Below are 18,021 nucleotides of genomic sequence, written 5' to 3' on the forward strand. Positions count from 1 at the left end.
GTTTGAGACCCGTGTCAGGCTCTGTGCTGACAGCTTGGAGCCTGGAGCCTTCTTTGTATTCTGTGTCTCCCTCCCTCTCTCTTACCCTCCCCCCACTCACGCTATGTCTCTCTTTCAAAAATACATAAATAGTAATAAAAAATACAAAAAAAAAAGAATGCAGAGGAACATTGTATTTTCAGCCACTGGAATGGCTTAGCACATGGTATGTTCTCAGTGGTTATATATGGAATGGGTGAATGATAAAAGTCTGATGAAATATTATTAGGTGGACCACGAGCCTAGACATTGTAACCTCAGCCCAAGAGACCCCCCCAAAAATCTAAATACTCTCATGATTTTTGCGAGTATGTGTGCCATTCTCTGTATCTTCCTTAATTATAGGCTGGGTTTCTCTCTTTCTTATTACATTGAAGTTCTTTCTTTTGCAAGTGTTGTTTCCTAAAATTACAGATTGGGAAAAAAAAAAACCTTATATCATAAATGCTTTCTTTAAAAATTCCTTAACCCCTCCCCCTCAGGAAAAAGGATTTGAATCATAATTTTAGAATATAAAACCCTGGGTAGTAAAATGTAAAATACATGCTGTAAGTCATGTATTCATAATAAAGCGTACATATTCAGAATAGGATTTTGCAGCATCCACAATTACATAAATGAAAGAGATAATGAGATTTTGTACAAATGAAATTGTGTAAATTAAATATGAAAATGATATGAGTATTTCTACTCCTGATAAGGTTCCAAGGCATAACCCCCAATTCAACAGCCATCTATGGTGGTTGTTTTTATGGTATTTCCCTGGACAGTGCTCATTAGTGCTGTTCACAATGATGCACTATGCTGACATGAGAGCAAAGCGCTTCTCTCACTAAGGTTAACCTTATGTTATTATACTACAAATAAATATGCGCTCTTGGCTTATCATAACACCATTAGTCAAATAGCTAGTTCAGTTGAGCAACCCTTTCATTTAATTGGCCCTTTGAGTGTAGCATTTCCCCAGGTAGACATGAAAAGTCCTTTCGCAAGGCCCTCTGGGGCAGTATACTCAGTGTCATACTCAGGCTGTGTCTGCTGATAGCCCCCTGATGTTGCTGAACAGAACGGAAGCACACCGTCTCTGGCCCTTTAGGATAAGTTACTTTTCTGTTGAATACACTAGCTCATAAGATAAAGGAAAACATGGGCCCCTTTTTTCCTTATTGTATAGTGACAGCTGTAGAGCCTGTTTACAAAACTTGTTTCCTATATCTATCCTATTAGACTCCTATGATTATGTTAACACTGTCTAGACTTTTATAGTTTCTTTCAGTAACCACACTCATGAACAACCTCTGCAATGCTTTATCTGAAAGATGAAGTCTATAAAATGTCCTGTTTATATAATAGTTCTAAATCCCTTTCCCAAGGTCTTTCATGTACTTTTGCTTCTAATCTTCCAAGACATGTGACCTAACTGTGATCCACAACTCATCCTTTGAAATCGGCCCTCTTTCCTGTTTCTCTCGATGTGACCTTGTCCCCCTTCACAATGAACCTCCATAACATCCCTGGTTATATAACTTCCACCTGCTTCGTGCAAATACTCGTCTTGTTTTTGCAGTTCTTAGGATATCTCTTCCCCAGCATCCCCGTGTGTGGCTTGAAGTACCCACTGGTTTAAAGAATGAGACCTGGGCAGAACTCATAGGTATTGTGGTTCACATACTGTTCATATAAAATAGCCCTTCTCTCCCCTTCCTTCTGCCTAACCCCACGTACAAACAAACATCCCAGGCCATGTGCTATACATAAATATTCTTGTGATGTCCTGCAGAAACTAGACATTACTATCTATAGGCCATGTTCAAGTACTTGTTTTTTAAATAGTGAGAGGGTTTAGCTTATCTGTCCATATGGTCACAGCATTCTCCTGTGACTGGGGATAGACATTTATAAAACAGCTGCCCAGATTTAAGAGCTCCTGCTCTGAAATAGAACAAAATGCACAATCTGGAAACAAACCCCATGACTATGTCTGTATTAGGCAAGTTCTCTAGTAAACAAAAAATAAATATGGCAGAAGAAATCAACTGCACATAAAGCCAGGCTCCTTTTCTTTCCACATGCTTTGGAGTTTCATAAAAATGGCTCAGGTTATAAGATTTCCTTTGTAAACATTTTAGGTTTTCAGAGAAAAAAATAATGATTTCAGTGACAGTCCCCACAGAAGCAAATAAATGATATTTATAAAAAATTAAAATTGACTTTTGCTAATCCATAGGGTATACAGAATGTCAAAGAAAATTCACATTTTGTAGCATTCTGTGTTTGATGAATTATTTTTCTCTAAAAAGAGCCACCAAAGAAAAAGAGTATTTGTGCATGGGGGAAAACAGGCATAGGTAATACCTATATGAACAGCAACACAAAAATTATACTCCTTAAAAATCAAAAATTTTAGGTTTGGGCATAAGTTAATGTTTACCAGGTGATGATAAAATATAGATGCATGTTGATGAAAGTTTAGAGACCCTTAAACCAACACAGGATCAGCTAAAGATTGTGTAATTATTATTATTTTGTTTTGTTTTTATTTTTTTTAGCACCATGAGTATCTCTCATGTTCCTTTTTCGTAGAAAATGAGCTTCAGTAGGTCCTCCTTCATTCTATTTCATACATGTATGGTCAGTAGCTAGCAGAGACCAGAGAAGTTGCTCAATGTATTTTTTTATGTTTATTTATTTTTGAGAGAGAAACATACAGACAGAGCCCGAGCAGGGGAGGGGCAGAGAGAGGGAGATACAGAACCTAAACCAGGCTCTAGGCTCCAAGCTGTCAGCACAGAACTTGACGTGGGGCTCAAACTCACAAACCATGAGATCATGCTCTGAGCCAAAGTTGAACGCTTAACCGACTGAGCCACCCAGGCACCCCAGCTCAATGTATTTTCATGGAATTAATAATGACTTTAAATCTTTGAGAATTTACCAGATGCAAACCCTCTGCTTATAGGCTCTATGTATCCTTTTATGTAATCAAATTTTGAGGTATAATTTAAATAGAAGAAAAATGCTCCCATTTTGAATATATAATTCAATGAGTTTTGGCAAATGTATAACTCTCCTCCGAAAATTTCCTTTTCCCTTTATGCAGCAAATCCTCATTTTTTCTCAATCTGTGGCTTCTGGTAACCACTTACCTATGTTTAATCACTATGTATTTGTCTCTTCTAGAGTTTAATATACATAGAATTATTTAGCAGGCATTTTTTTTGTGCTTGGATTATTTTTTTCAGCATTAATTAAAAAAGAAGTTAATCCATGTTGTTGGATCAATCGAGAACTCGTTCATTTTTGTTGCTGGGTACATTGTTTGACAGTACCAAAACTTGTTTTATTATTGCTTCTTGTTGGGCTTTTGGGTGGTTGTCAGTTTGGATGAAAACTGATTAAAATCCTTGCACAATTTGTTATGTGGACATATGTTTGCATTTCTCTTGGTTAAACATGTAAGAGTGGGTTTGCTAGGTTGTATGGTGAGCATATGATTAATTTGATGAGAGGTACTGATGTATATCCTTACCACAGTGTATAAAAGTTCTGATTGCTCCAGATTCTCATCAACATCTGCCATCTTTTTTTTTTAATTTTTTTTAACGTTTATTTATATTTGAGACAGAGAAAGACAGAGCATGAACGGGGGAGGGGCAGAGAGAGAGGGAGACAGAATCGGAAGCAGGCTCCAGGCTCTTAGCCATCAGCCCAGAGCCCAACACGGGGCTCGAACTCACAAACTGTGAGATCATGACCTGAGCTGAAGTTGGACGCTTAGCCGACTGAGCCACCCAGGCGCCCCTGCCATCTTTTTAATTGTATCCCCTCTAATGTTTATTGTGGAATCTGATTGTAGTTTTTCTTTACAGTTTCTTAATGACCGATGAGAATAAATATATTTTAATGTGCTTATTGGCTATGTGTATATTTTGTTATGTAACATGTCTGTACAACTATTTTGCTATTTTTATTCGGACATTTGCTTTCCTATTACTGTTTGTAAGGATTCTTTAAGTATCAGGATATAAGTCCTTTATCATGTACATGTATTGAAAATATTATTTTCCAGAGTGGCTAAAATTAACAACTCGGGAAACAACAGGTATTGATGAGGATGTGGAGAAATGGGAACTCTCTTGCACTTTTGGCGGGAATGCAAACTGGTGCAGCCACTCTGGAAAACAGTGTGGAAGTTTCTCAAAAAATTAAAAATAGAACTACTCTATGACCTAGCAATAGCACTACTAGGAATTTATCCAAAGGATACAGGAGTGCTGATTCATAGGGGCACTGGTACCCCAATGTTTATAGTAGCACTTTCAACAATAGTCAAATCATGGAAAGAGACCAAACATCCATCAACTGATGAATGGATAAAGAAGAAGTGGTTATTTATTTATATGCAATGGAATACTACTTAGCAATGAAAAAGAATGAAACCTTGCCATTTGCATCAATGTGGATGGAACTGGAAGGTATTATGCTAAGTGAAATAAGTCAGTCAGAGAAAGACAGATATCATATGTTTTCACTCATATGTGGAAGTTGGGAGACATTACAGAAGACCATGGGGAAAGGGAAAGAAAAAAAATAGTTACAAAGAGAGAGGGAAGTAAACCATAAGAGACTCTTGAATACAGAGAACAAACTGAGGGTTGATGGGGGGGCAAGGGAGAGGGGAAAATGAGTGATGGGCACCGAGGAGGGCTCTTGTTGGGATGAGCACTGGGTATGTAAGCGATGAATCATGGAAATCTACCCCCAAAACCAATAGCACACTGTATACACTGTATGATAGCTAACTTGACAATAAGTTATATTAATAAATAAGAAAATATTATTTTCTAGTGTTTGTCTCCTTCACCTATCTTTTTCTCTCTCCCTCCTTCTCTCTCTCTCTCCCTATCTTTCTCTTGCTTTCACAGCATCTTTTAAAGTGTAACCATTTTTTAATTTTGCTAAAGTAATATTCTCATTTTTTCTTTTAACTTAGTGATTTTGATTAAGATGATGTTTTATAATACATTTTGAAATAATGTATAAATATTCACATTTTTTTATCAAAAAATTCTCAGCTCTCCTAAGTACTTTGGGTTTTCATATAAACTTCAGGATCAGTGTGTCTATTTCTATGAACAGCCTCTTAGGATTTTGATTTGTATTAAGTTTTCTTTTAATACCTTAAATGTATTAATAATAGCTTTTTAAAGGTTTTGTCTGCTAATTTTTATCATCTCTGTCATTTATGGATGTGTTTCTATTGTATTGACAAATTTTCCCTGATTATCTGCATGTCAATTAAATTTTACTGTACGTTGTACATTATAGATGCTACACTTTTGACAGTCTAGTGTGGGTTTTTTTTTTTTAATTTTTTTAACGTTTATTTATTTTTGAGACAGAGAGAGACAGAGCATGAATGGGGGCGGGGGGCAGAGAGAGAGGGAGACACAGAATCGGAAGCAGGCTCCAGGCTCTGAGCCATCAGCCCAGAGCCCGACGTGGGGCTCGAACTCACGGACCGCGAGATCGTGACCTGAGTTGAAGTCTGACGCTTAACCGACTGAGCCACCCAGGCGCCCCTCTAGTGTGTTTTTTTAAGTCATTCTTTAAAGAATGTTGAAGTTTGTTCTGACAGGTGGTTAATTTAATTATAGTTCAGCTTGATCTTTTCAAGACTTGTTTCTATGCTTTCATAGTGTGTCTATAGAATAACCTTTATTCTGGGAGTAGTTAGCCCTGCTCTCAAGATGGGGCCTTTATGCATTTTACCAAATGTCCCAGATGTTCAGTCAGATTACTTCACTGTTGTTACCTAGTTTTCATAGAGTAGAAGAATATGCCACCCCAAAATATGTCTCTTGGGCCCAAGATTATTCTGAGCTGATTATTTTGGGAAACTGCAGACACAGAGGAAACAGAATGGAAGTTACCTTTTTGTAAGGGAAATTTACATTAGAAAGGGGGCCTGGACCAGGAAGACAGCTGTTACCAGAGATAAACCATTCACCTGAGAGACCTCTCTACAGAGTAAGACAACATTTGTTTGCCAAACATTTCCTCTTCTCGCCTTCTGGTGAATTGTCTTCTCCTTTTTGAAGGTTCCTATCCCTTTCCCTAGCTGAGGATGGGTATATAAGCTTCAATAGTCTGGCAGACTTTTGAATCTCTTATCTTTGTGGGGCTTTTGTATAGATGTATATATACATGTGTGTGTGTGTGTGTGTGTGTGTAATACAAATCATTTTTTTTGTCTTCTGTCTTTTGCTATAAAGAGGTCTCAGCCAAAACCTAGAAGGGTAGAGAAAAAATGACTTTTCCTCTCCTATATTTAGTATGGGGTTGAAGATTTAAAGGGGCCGTATGTAAATATCTGTGATTTTTCTCTGGTTCTTTCTCCATTCAGTCTTGCAAATTTCTTTGCATCTCTGAATTCTGATATCTATCTCTTCTGCTGTTAGTGAGGCTCAGATGCTCTATTGCATTCTATTCTATCTCTAAGCCAGAGGGGGTGGGCGGTGTGCCTCCAGCCAAGCAAACAAGCAGCTCAGGCATGAGTGACTTTAGACTAAAGCAGTAGGCTTCATGTAGTTTTCATGTGTTTTTCACTGTGATCTCTCAGAGACCAGCAGCTACCATTTATCCACTAAGCTGTGCATTCACAGGTAGGGGTTTCATGAGTCCAAGCAAAGAACAAGCTTCTGGAGAAATAACAATAACAAAGAAAGAGCCACCATGACATAGGGTTTTGGGATATCTTAGTTCAGTGACCTCATTGAACGCTTAGGACATTCAACAGAGACTCCACAGAGGCCCTACTTTGAAAGCAGGGCTAACTACTGCCTGGATAAAGACTATGTATATCTACACTAAAGAAGCTTAGAAACCAGTCCAATTAAAAACACTGGAAGCTGGAAGCAAAAGATTCTAGGTCTTAGGGTAAAATGAGAATAAATGCTTTGTTTCTTGTTTCTGGAGTCCGTAATGAATCAATTCAAACTTTGAAATGTGTTTGTAATCTACAGATTCTTTCCAAAAACATTCTTTCTGCCAGCTTATAGATGAATATATTTTCTTTCCCTCCTCTATTTTGATAATATATCTTCTATTCTCTTCCCATTAAGTTTTATTTTGATGAACTTAGCTTTCCTTTTAAAATCTTATAATGTTCATGTTCATATTAATTTTCATTTGTGAGTTGATTCATTTCTTTTTTTATTTCTGTCTTTATATCCATTTAATTTTAGTCTTAATTTCTTAGCTATAAAGTATTTCAAAATATATATCATGTTTTAATCATTTTAAATAACACTTATTTTAGGCTTTTGAATTTTACATACCAGTACTTGATTTTAGCTTTATTTCCACTGAAAAAAATTTTTTTTAATGTTTTATTTATTTTATTTTGAGAGAGAGAGAGAGAGAGAAAGAGAGAGAGCACACATGAGCTGGTGAGGGGCAGAGAGAGGGAGAGAGAGAGGGAATCCCAAGCAGGCACTTTGCTGTCAGCACGGAATCTAACGTGGGGCTCAGTCTCAAGAGCCACAAGATCATGACCTGTGCCAAAATCAATAGTCAGACGCTTAACCAAATGAGCCACCCAGGCACCCCTGAAAAATTTTAAAATTTTCTTTAGATAGTTGGTTCAATTAATACTAACTACCCTAATGGTTTAGTAATTATGTATCCATTTTAAGTTCCTGTCCTCATTTAAATTATAATATGTAATTACAATTCTATTGTTATATTATTATTAATCTTTTGTTTTTCCTTTTTAAGTTGACCTATAGATTAGTGATTCTTTACTCAGTCATTCAAAAAATTACTAAAATACAGAAAAGTGCCTGAATTAGGCCTTCTCTAAACATTTATGCAGCTCTCCAAAGGTGAACAGGACACTTTTATCAGAAGATTTAGTTCCTTCAGGAGTAATCAGTCCTTCCAGAAAATATAGCATTTTCCAAATAACCCAGTGATAATCTAATATCTTCTTGTCTGCAGGGTTCAGGTGCACTATTGAACACTGAAGAATCAAAGATCCTCTTGCAATGTGCTGTAGCTCAAAAGAACTTACTGATTAAAGAATGTGATAAGATCTATTCTTTTGCAAATCTAGCATTACACTTGGGGCTCCAGCATTTTATCACCCATCCTGAGGAATTCAACTGCCTCTTATAGGAAATACAGGTTATCATGACGATGGTACATTCATCTATCTTATGTCCACTGATCTGTTCAGGGTCAGATTTCTGGAAAGAATATAAAGTGGAACAGCTCATTCCTGTATCCCACTGAAAAGCCTCCAGATTTAAGAAGTACTATTACCAATAACCTGCTTGTTAGCTCAAAGGTTCAGCCCCTTCTCCAGAGCCCCATGAAGATTTAGAGGAAAATGTAAGCCATACTTCTACTCAACTCCGGTCTGTAGTTAGAAGTCTAGGGGAAGAACAATATGCATATGAATAAAACCCAAGTCTTGGAGGAGGTGAAAAAGGAGATTGTTAATTCTTGTACAAGTTAGGTGTCCAAATTAGCACATACCATTTTAGCTTTTCTTTTTCTTTGAAGTTTTTATTTGTATCCCAGTTACTTAACCTACAGTGTAATATTACTTTTTAGGTGTACAATATTGTGATTCACCACTTTCATACAACACCAGGTGCTCATCACATCAAGTGCACTCCTTAATCTCCATCAGGTATTGAACTCATCCCCCCACCCACCTCCCCTCTGGTAACCATCAGTTTGTACTTTGTAGGTAAGAGTCTGTTTCTTGGTTTGCCTCTCTTTCTCTCTTTTACTTCCTTTGCTCCTTTGTTTTGTATTAAATTCCACATAGGAGTGAAATCATATGGTATTTGTTTTTCTCTGACTGACTCATTTCTCTTAGCACAATACTCCCTAGCTCTATCCATGTCATTGTGAATGGCAAGATTTCATTCCTTTTCATGACTGTGTAATATTCCATTGTATCTGCACCTGTATCTAGATCTATATCTATACCTATATCATCTTCTTTATCCATTCATCAGTCTGTGGACACTTGTACTGTTTCCATAATTTGGCTATTGAATATAATGCTGCGTTGGGGTACATGTATCCCTTTGAATTAATATTTTTGTATTCTTTGGGTAAATGCTTTGTAGTGCAATTGTTGGATCCTAGGATAGTTCTATTTTTAACTTTTTGAGGAACATTTATACTGTTCTCCAGAGTGGCTGCAGCACTTTGCTTTCCCACCAGCAGTGTAAGAGGGTTCTCCTTTCTCCACATCATCACCAACACCTGTTGTTCCTTGAGTTGTTAATTTAAGCCACTCTGACAGGTGTGAGGTGGTATCTCCATGTGGTTCTGATTTGTATTTCCCTGATGATGAGTGATGCTAAGCATCTTTTCATGTGCCTGTTAGCCATTTGTATGTCTTCTTTGGAAAAATGTCTACTCTTATCTTCTGCCCATTTCTTAACTGGATTATTTGTTTTTTGGGCGTTGAGTTTGATAAGTTCTTCATAGATTTTGGATACTATACCTTTCTCAGATATGTCATTTGTGAATGTCTTTTCCCATTTCATCAGTTGCTTTTTACTTTTGTTGATTGTTTTCTTTGCTGTGTGGAAACTTCTTATTTTGATCAAGTCCCAATAGTTTATTTTTGCTTTTGTTTCCCTTGCCTCGGGAGACATAGCTAGTAAGAAGTTGCTGTGGCCAGTGTTGACGAAGTTACTGCCTGTGTACTCCTCTGGGATTTTTATTGTTTCTTATTTCACATTTAGGTCTTTTATTCTTTTTGAATTTATTTTTGTGTATAGTGTAAGAGAGTAGTCCAGTTTTTTTTTTCTTTTGCATGTTGCTGTCCAGTTTTCCCAACACCATCCATTGAAGAGACAGTCCTTTTCCCATTCGATATTCTTTCCTACTTTATTGAAGATTATTTGACTGTATAAATGTGGATTCATTTCTGGGTTTTCTATTCTACTGTACTGATCTATGTGTCTATTTTTGTGCCTGTACCATACTGTCTTGATTACTACAGCTTTGTAGTGTAATTTGAAGTCTGGAATTGTGATACCTCCAACTTTGCTTTTCTTTTGCAGTGTTGCTCTGGCTATTTGGGGTCTTTTGTGGTTCCATAAAAATTTTAAGGTTGTTTGTTCTATTTCTGTGAATTGCACTAAATGTGTAGATTGTTTTGGGTAGTATAGTCATTTTTTTTAATGTTTATTTATTTTTGAGACAGAGAGAGACAGAACATGAATGGGGGAGGGTCAGAGAGAGAGGGAGACACAGAATCTGAAGCAGGCTCCAGGCTCTGAGCTGTCAGTACAGAGCCTGACGCAGGGCTCAAACTCACAGACCGTGAGATCATGACCTGAGCCAAAGTCGGACGCTTAACTGACTGAGCCACCCAGGCGCCCTGGGTAGTATAGTCATTTTAATAATATTTATTCTTCTAATCCATGAGCATGGAATATTTTTCCATTTCTTTGTGTCACCTTCAGTTTCTTTCATCAGTGTTTTATAGTTTTCAGAGTAGAGGTCTTTCACCTCTTAGGTTTATTCTTAGATGTCTTATTGTTTGGATGCAATTGTCAATAAGATTGATTCCTTCATTTCTCTTTCTGCTGTTTCATTATTAGTGTATAGAAATGCAACAGATTTCTGCACACTGATTTTGTGTTCTGTGACTTTACTGAATAAAACTGCTTAAAAATATAATCAGAGAGGCACCTGGGTGGCTCAGTTGGTGAAGCATCTGGACTCTATTTCAGCTCAAGTCATGATCTCACAGTTCATGGGTTCGAGCCCCACATTGGGCTCTGTGGAGGCAGTGTAGAACCTGCTTGGGATTCTCTCTCTCTCTCTCTCTCTCTCTCTCTCTGTCTGCCCCTCCCCTGCTTGTGCTCTCTCTCTCTCTCTCAAGATAAATAAATAAACTTAAAAAATGTAGTCAGAGTTTATAACTTACAGATTTTTGGAGTTCCTCAAAACCAGATGTTCTGTTGGTTTCTTGTATAGGATTTATTGGCAGACCTCTGGTGTCTCTTCCTCTTCTTATAAGGACACCAGTCCTATTGGATTAGGGCTGCACCCTTATGACCTCACTTAATCTAATTATCCCCTAAAAGGCTCTGTCTCCAAAATAGTTACCTTGGGGGTTAAGGCTTTACATATGAGTTTAAGGAGACACAATTCAGTCAATAGCAACTACAGGTATAGGCATACACAGATAGAATTTAGATCCAGAGTATGAAGTAAAAACCATTGCAGAAATCCTGAAAACATTTCATAAAATTAAAAAACATGCAATACAAATGCTATATTTTTGAGATATGTACAGATACATATATTAAAATGATAAAAAAGTAGAAAAATAGAAATTTAATCCTAAGCTTATTAGTTAACTTTTCTTTTAAGAGAGAGAAGGAGACAACGGCCACTGGATGCACTAAGGGATCCTCAGTATGGATAATTCTCTATTGCTGAACATGGGCAGTAGGTATATGAAAATTCAGTTTATTATTCCTAGAAGCTTACGTTTCAAATTCCATACTTCTTATCCACGTATATATACCTTTAATTCAGATATGTTAAAATTTTAAAAAATATGCATATTTTTATTTATGAAATATAATATATATCCTCGTATACTAATGACATATTTTACTATTCAAATTGTAAAGCAATCTTTCTATCCAATTGATTCAATATCATTAATAACACTTTCTACAAATTTATTATAGTTCAAAATAAGTGATATACCTTCCTGTTGTTCAAAACAGTAGACTGTTTTCTTTCTCAAAGCTCAATTTTGGTTTTATATTACCCTTCAATCTGAACACAATAAAAAAACAAAACCAAAAACAGTATCTTGGTATAATTTCATTTGATATTTAATATTATATTGAGCCCAGTTTCCTATACTGTATTTTCCACAAAAGAGTATTTTGTATGCCTTAGCTCTCTAGGTTCATATGTAAATTTTTTTCTACATTGAATTGGGAATTTGATTGTTTCCATTTCTAGTGGTCACCCACACCTCACTATCCCTAGTTTTTAAATTCCTTGAGGAAGTAGAGTGATGGCCTTTCAGGTTTCATAATTGGAAGTTGTATCACTTGTCTGTGTCAGGGTCTCTGATTGATTGCAAAAAGCATTATACATATGTTGTTAATTAACTTTAATCCCTATGCAGTCAGTTAAAATATAACTCTTGGTAATCTACTGAAATGTAAGAAATTTAAATGTCTGTCTCTATCCTAAACTGTTAAAATCACTTCAGCAGAAAAGGTTGTCAAATTTCCAAGTAAACATATTATTATCTAGCATTCATGCATTATTGATTTTTTCTTTTTTTTCTTTTTAGTTTTACATCTCCTGCATTTCATTATCCATTATCCAACTAGAGAACATGTGCATTGTAAAAGTTCTATACGGTACTGTATGCCTATGTGCACATTTGAATTAGAAGTGCAATGTCAAAGCCAGGAATTTGTGGTTAGGTATTTTACAATTAATTTAGTGTAACAATGCTAATTTAAGTCTGCATTAATATTTCTTTTCCAATATGCTGTAAATGTAATTTCAGTGTACATAGGACAAATAATAGGAATGGCTTGCCCAATTTATTACGCTATAGAAATAATTAGTGTGATGGCCAATTAAAGGATGCTTTTAAATATAGTTATTATATTGTTTATCAAACAAAACTAACTCGAGGGAGGTTAAAGGTGTTATTAAAAACATTAATTTAATTCCTTCTATAAATGACATAAAATTATCATAAAGCATAATATATGGTTATGGAAGAGTACTTTAATGAAGTCTTAGAATAATTAGGGGGGTGATCATGATAATTTGCCACTAATAAAATGAGAAGTCTAACAACACACTTTTTTCTTATTTTCAAATTAATAAGTTTGATGAAATTGGTTCTTTCTATTATATTTTATGTAATACGTATTCCAGATACACATGTATTCTATTGGCAGTAGTAATATTTTTGTTTCTTTTGTTAAAGATGTCTGCTTTTATTCCAAATATATAATATAAACAAATTTTATCAGCTCTGATGATAACACTGACTGCTTTTTGTTGTCTTTCTATGCAAAGGGGAGTTAAAACCAACATAGGCAAGGAAGGGGAGGAGACTGAAAATCAGAATGAACGAAGGAAGAGAAAAACACACTGTTTCTGCTTTCCACAAAGCTGTGCTTCAACTCAATTTACAATCTTTTGTTGATATCTCAAGGGGCAGGGAAAATCTGTACTTGGATGCTTCCATCAGTGCTCCTCAGAACCTTTGTGCTTTTTAAGATAGTAATTGGCATTCTGTAGAAAAAAAGTGTTAATATTGTTGTTATTGTTAATTGTTTGCTGTACTAAACAAATTCAATTCAACGTCTAACAACAAAATTCCTGAGGTTTTTAAAAATAAGCGCTAATAATCTATATGGCTTTCCAAGAATGGGAAATCGATTTCATTATTTCTCTAAAACAATTCTTTATTAAAGGAGTAAAATACATATTAACATTTATAAGAATACCGTATATCATAAAAGAGCCACACAATTTAGCTAATTTAGATAGAAAAAAAATGCTGCTTCTTAAATATCTATTTCAACCCTCAGGGGGAATCTACCATATATTGTTTAAATATCTTAAAATGCCATTCTCAAAATCTCCAGTCACTAAGCTAGCAACTGACGTATAAGAAGGCCATGGATTTAGGGATAAAACCTGGTATTTGAATTATATCCTTATCTCTTCACTCTTGAGAACCGTCTTGCAATGATGCATATAAACATTTCCAAGTACTTCATCTTTAATTTTTTAGATAATTCACAAATCCACTGACTCAGGAAAAAAAAAATGTATGCTAACAGAACATGTATTTTGTATTTTGGAATGATGAGCCAAATAATACTGCAGGTTTTATACTCATATTTATAACCAACTAACAAGTGCAGAGCCATGGGTGATTATGATTAGTGATGCTTGAACAAAATCGGAATTAGCAATAGGTTAGGGTGAGCTTTATCTGTAACATCTGGGTGAGAAATGTAAAAAATCTATCTTTCTAAGTGCCAACTTAAGAAAATTCAAATCCAGATGGGGGTGGTGTTTATCACAAGATGCTACAAAGAAGAGGAAGAAATCATCCCCTGTTGAAACTCCGAAGAAATGTATCAAAGCTTACCCTTTCCCCTTCTTTTACACTGATCTCTACTTTTTAAAGAAAATATGGGTTGTTTTAGCAATCATGGACTTGAATGGTGTTATGATAGCTGTTTTAATTTAGACATGCACTGATACTATTCAAACTTTAAAGGATTGTTTGACTTATAGCATGAGATCAATAACACCTTAAACTTAACTAAATTTAGTTAAACTTAGCTAAACTTAAACACCTTACCCCTTAAACATTTTTAATGTTTTTATTTATTTTTTGAGAGAGAGAGAGAGACCTAGCACCAGTAGGGATGTGGGGCAGAGAGAAAGGGAGACCACAGAATCTGAAGCAGGCTCCAAATTTGTCAGCACAGAGCCGTATGTGGGGCTCGAATTCACAAGCTGTGAGACCATGCTTAATGGACTGAGCCACCCAGGTACCCAGCAGTTTACCACTTTAAACAGTTGAGTCTAGGGAGACCAAAAGTAATGTGGGTAATGATGTAGAGAAAAGAGGCAAAAGAAAAACAGTAAATTTTCTTACAATTTACAGCCCATTGACAAATCGTTGGGACAGGCAGAGAGACCTTCCTGTAAGAACTCAACTGCCTTGATGTTAATACTTTACTAAGGGGAAAAAGGCAAACTTAACATTAGCCCAACCTCCAGAATCCTGTAAGTCTCCTTTAACATATAAAAATTACTTTGGAGGGGCGCCTGGATGGCGCAGTCGGTTAAGCGTCCGACTTCAGCCAGGTCACCATCTCACGGTCCCTGAGTTCCAGCCCCGCGTCAGGCTCTGGGCTGATGGCTCTGAGCCTGGAGCCTGTTTCCGATTCTGTGTCTCCCTCTCTCTCTGCCCCTCCCCCGTTCATGCTCTGTCTCTCTCTGTCCCAAAAAATAAATAAAAACGTTGAAAAAAAATTAAAAATTACTTTGGAAACTTCCTTTATCTCTACCCTCCCCCCAGATATATGTTAGCAATCATCCTCCAAGCATATAGCCTATTAATATACATCCGAAGAGTCTCATGACTAAAAAGTTTTACTAGATAGTAGTAAATGTCCTTTTCCTAGAGCTAGCTCATCAAGGTATTGAGAATCTTGCTTTCAATTCCTTAGAGACTTAAGCTAACCCTAATCTCCTCCAAGCTTAAAACTATATAATCAGCCATTTCCCACAACCCCAGTGCAGCTTTTTCTGACCACTGGTCCTGTCCCCATGCTTTAATAAGACCACCCTTTTTACACTGAAGACACATCAAGAATTCTTTCTTGACTGTTTGCTCTGAACCCCACATTTCACATCAGGTAAAAAGGGCTATTTTCTTAAGGCCCATACTTATTGCCTTAAAATATCATGCCATTATTCATTATTGAGATATGAGTAATAATGATTAATGCTTATTTATTTTGTCTTTTATTTGCTAATAAAATAACTTCTCAATATTATTTTCTAAGTCTGTTTTGTAAACTTGAACTATAAAATGTGTACTCACTGAAATATTTTTTCCACTGGAATATTTTATTTTACCCCGCACAAAATTACAAAAAGTGATCTCATACCAAATTCATAGACTATGTTTTCATCTCCTATAACCTTGGTCATTCTTAATCTATATTTCTTCACTGTGGTGACATCAATGCATCTCTGACCTTTTGTATCACACTTTGGCCTTTACCTACAATATTTTATTTTTATTCATTTATGACTCACTTCAAAACCTATGAATTAGTCTAAATGCTAAATTCTAAATTATACATTATGCTATTTGGAGGAAAAAAACATAGAAATTTAAGAAGTATTATGCCTACTTTCTTTTCCTTTGGTATGATCTCTTTCTGGATTGAATTAAGATAAATTATTTTATATTTATCACTACCATGCATTTATCTGGAGTCTTAGGAAGTGGAATTTGGGAAACACAGATTGGAGAGGAATCCAATGAGTCTTTCTATCTCGGATCAAAATTAAGGGTTTATAAAGGCAAAACCTGTGAGGTTATACAAGGTTGTTTTGAAAGAATTATGATTGGTGCTGAGAGAATTTAAGCTAATACATGTTTGGCTATTTGGCTAACAGGTGTTATATTATCTTAATTTCTGCCCCAGGTGCACAGAAATGTTTCAGGATGTGGTCATGTGGTTACGGCTCATGTGTGAGAATTCATTTTTCACCTGAGTATGGACACACATAAACTTCAATTGCCTAATGGCCTCCCAGCTCCATTTTAGACCTTCTAGCAATTATAACTCCATTGTGTAACTCTCTGTCCACAGTATATTTAACTTTATTTAGTAATAACACCAAGTGAACTCAACCGCTCAAAACTGGATGCTGAAATCGGAAGAGTGTTATGTCAGCCAAGCACAGGGAAGCTGCCTTTCCTGGAAAGTATGTTGGCAGAGGAGTGCTTCTTTTCTAAAGCAACACCCTTCCTTACAGCCAGTCTCCAGTATCATACTTGGTGGTAGGCAGGCAGCACTGAGATTGGGTTTCTACTGGAAAAGCCTCCTGGCATTTGGACGTCTTCCTATAGGCTTTATGATTGCTGACTATTTTGAATACAAGTCACATTTCTGTTGGGTTTGCCATCGAATGCTGTGTCATAAGGGACATGCAGCTTCAACTTTGGGGGCTACGAATGAAATTTAGCCCATTTAATGCTTGTTCCTGTCCTGTGGCCACTTTTCTCCAGAGTCATCTTTTAATTATAAATATGCTTGAATTATTTGTATAATCTGGATGTTACAATTACATTATCTTCTCCTAATGTGTGGCTTGTCTGTGCATTCTGTCTACAATGCTTTGTTTTTTAACTAGGAATATTCTTTTTATTTTAGTTTGTGAATGTATCAAATTTATTTCTTTACATTTACATTTTGCATCTCATTTTAAGAAATGTTTACTACCCAAGATCTGAAGATAAACTTCTGCATGTTCTAGAATATTTTTAATTTTGCCTTATGTGATTGTTTCCTTGATCCACATATACAAGTGACTTTTTTCCCTTCGGGTGTGGTATGTTACTAATCATGAAGAGATCTAAGAAGAGGTTTTAAAAAGTTTGGAGTTTATTGTAATAAAGGCCGAGGGTGTATTATTAGGAAAGTATTTTTAGAGTTATTAGCCTCATGATACAAAGTCCAGAAGGGTGGGAGAATGGAAACTTATTTTCTATAGCTATGGATATGGATAAACACTTTTTCCACCACCCTTTATTGAATTTTCTATCCTCTCTCCACTGATTAACAATGACAGCTCTAGCAGATGTCAGGATTTGACACCTGCTACATTTGTGGGTCCCTTTCTGGACTCTCTATTCAGCTTCTTGGTATATTTTTATGTCCTGGTACTAATATCAAACAGTGGCAAAACATAAAGCCTTCCTTGTGTTACAGCTCCATCTCCTTGGTGAGGACTGAATTCCAATTTCCAGGCTTTTCCATGGAATTCTAACATCGGTCATATGATTCTGTTGAAAGCCTTTCGCTGTTTTTAGAAAAGGCAAATGCCTTGCAGGTGGGAGGAGTATCATGTGCTTGGCTCTTCTATGACCTGATTGTGTGCATCCTCCAAAGTTAGTATGTTGAAATCCTAATTCACAGAGAGGATGGCATTAGTAGATGGGGCCTTTAGAGTTGGTTAGGTCAATGAGGGCTTTGCCCTCAAAAATGAAATTATCACCTTTATAAAAGAGGCTCCAGAGAGATCCCTACGGCCCTTCCACCATGCAAGGACTCAAGAACAAGTTGGCAGTTTGCAACCATGAAAAACCCAGTTCCCAGCTCCCTGAATTGTGAGAATTAAATT

The sequence above is a fragment of the Felis catus genome, chromosome C2 (genome assembly GCF_018350175.1).
Source record: "Felis catus isolate Fca126 chromosome C2, F.catus_Fca126_mat1.0, whole genome shotgun sequence".
In the NCBI taxonomy this organism is placed as follows: domain Eukaryota; kingdom Metazoa; phylum Chordata; class Mammalia; order Carnivora; family Felidae; genus Felis; species Felis catus.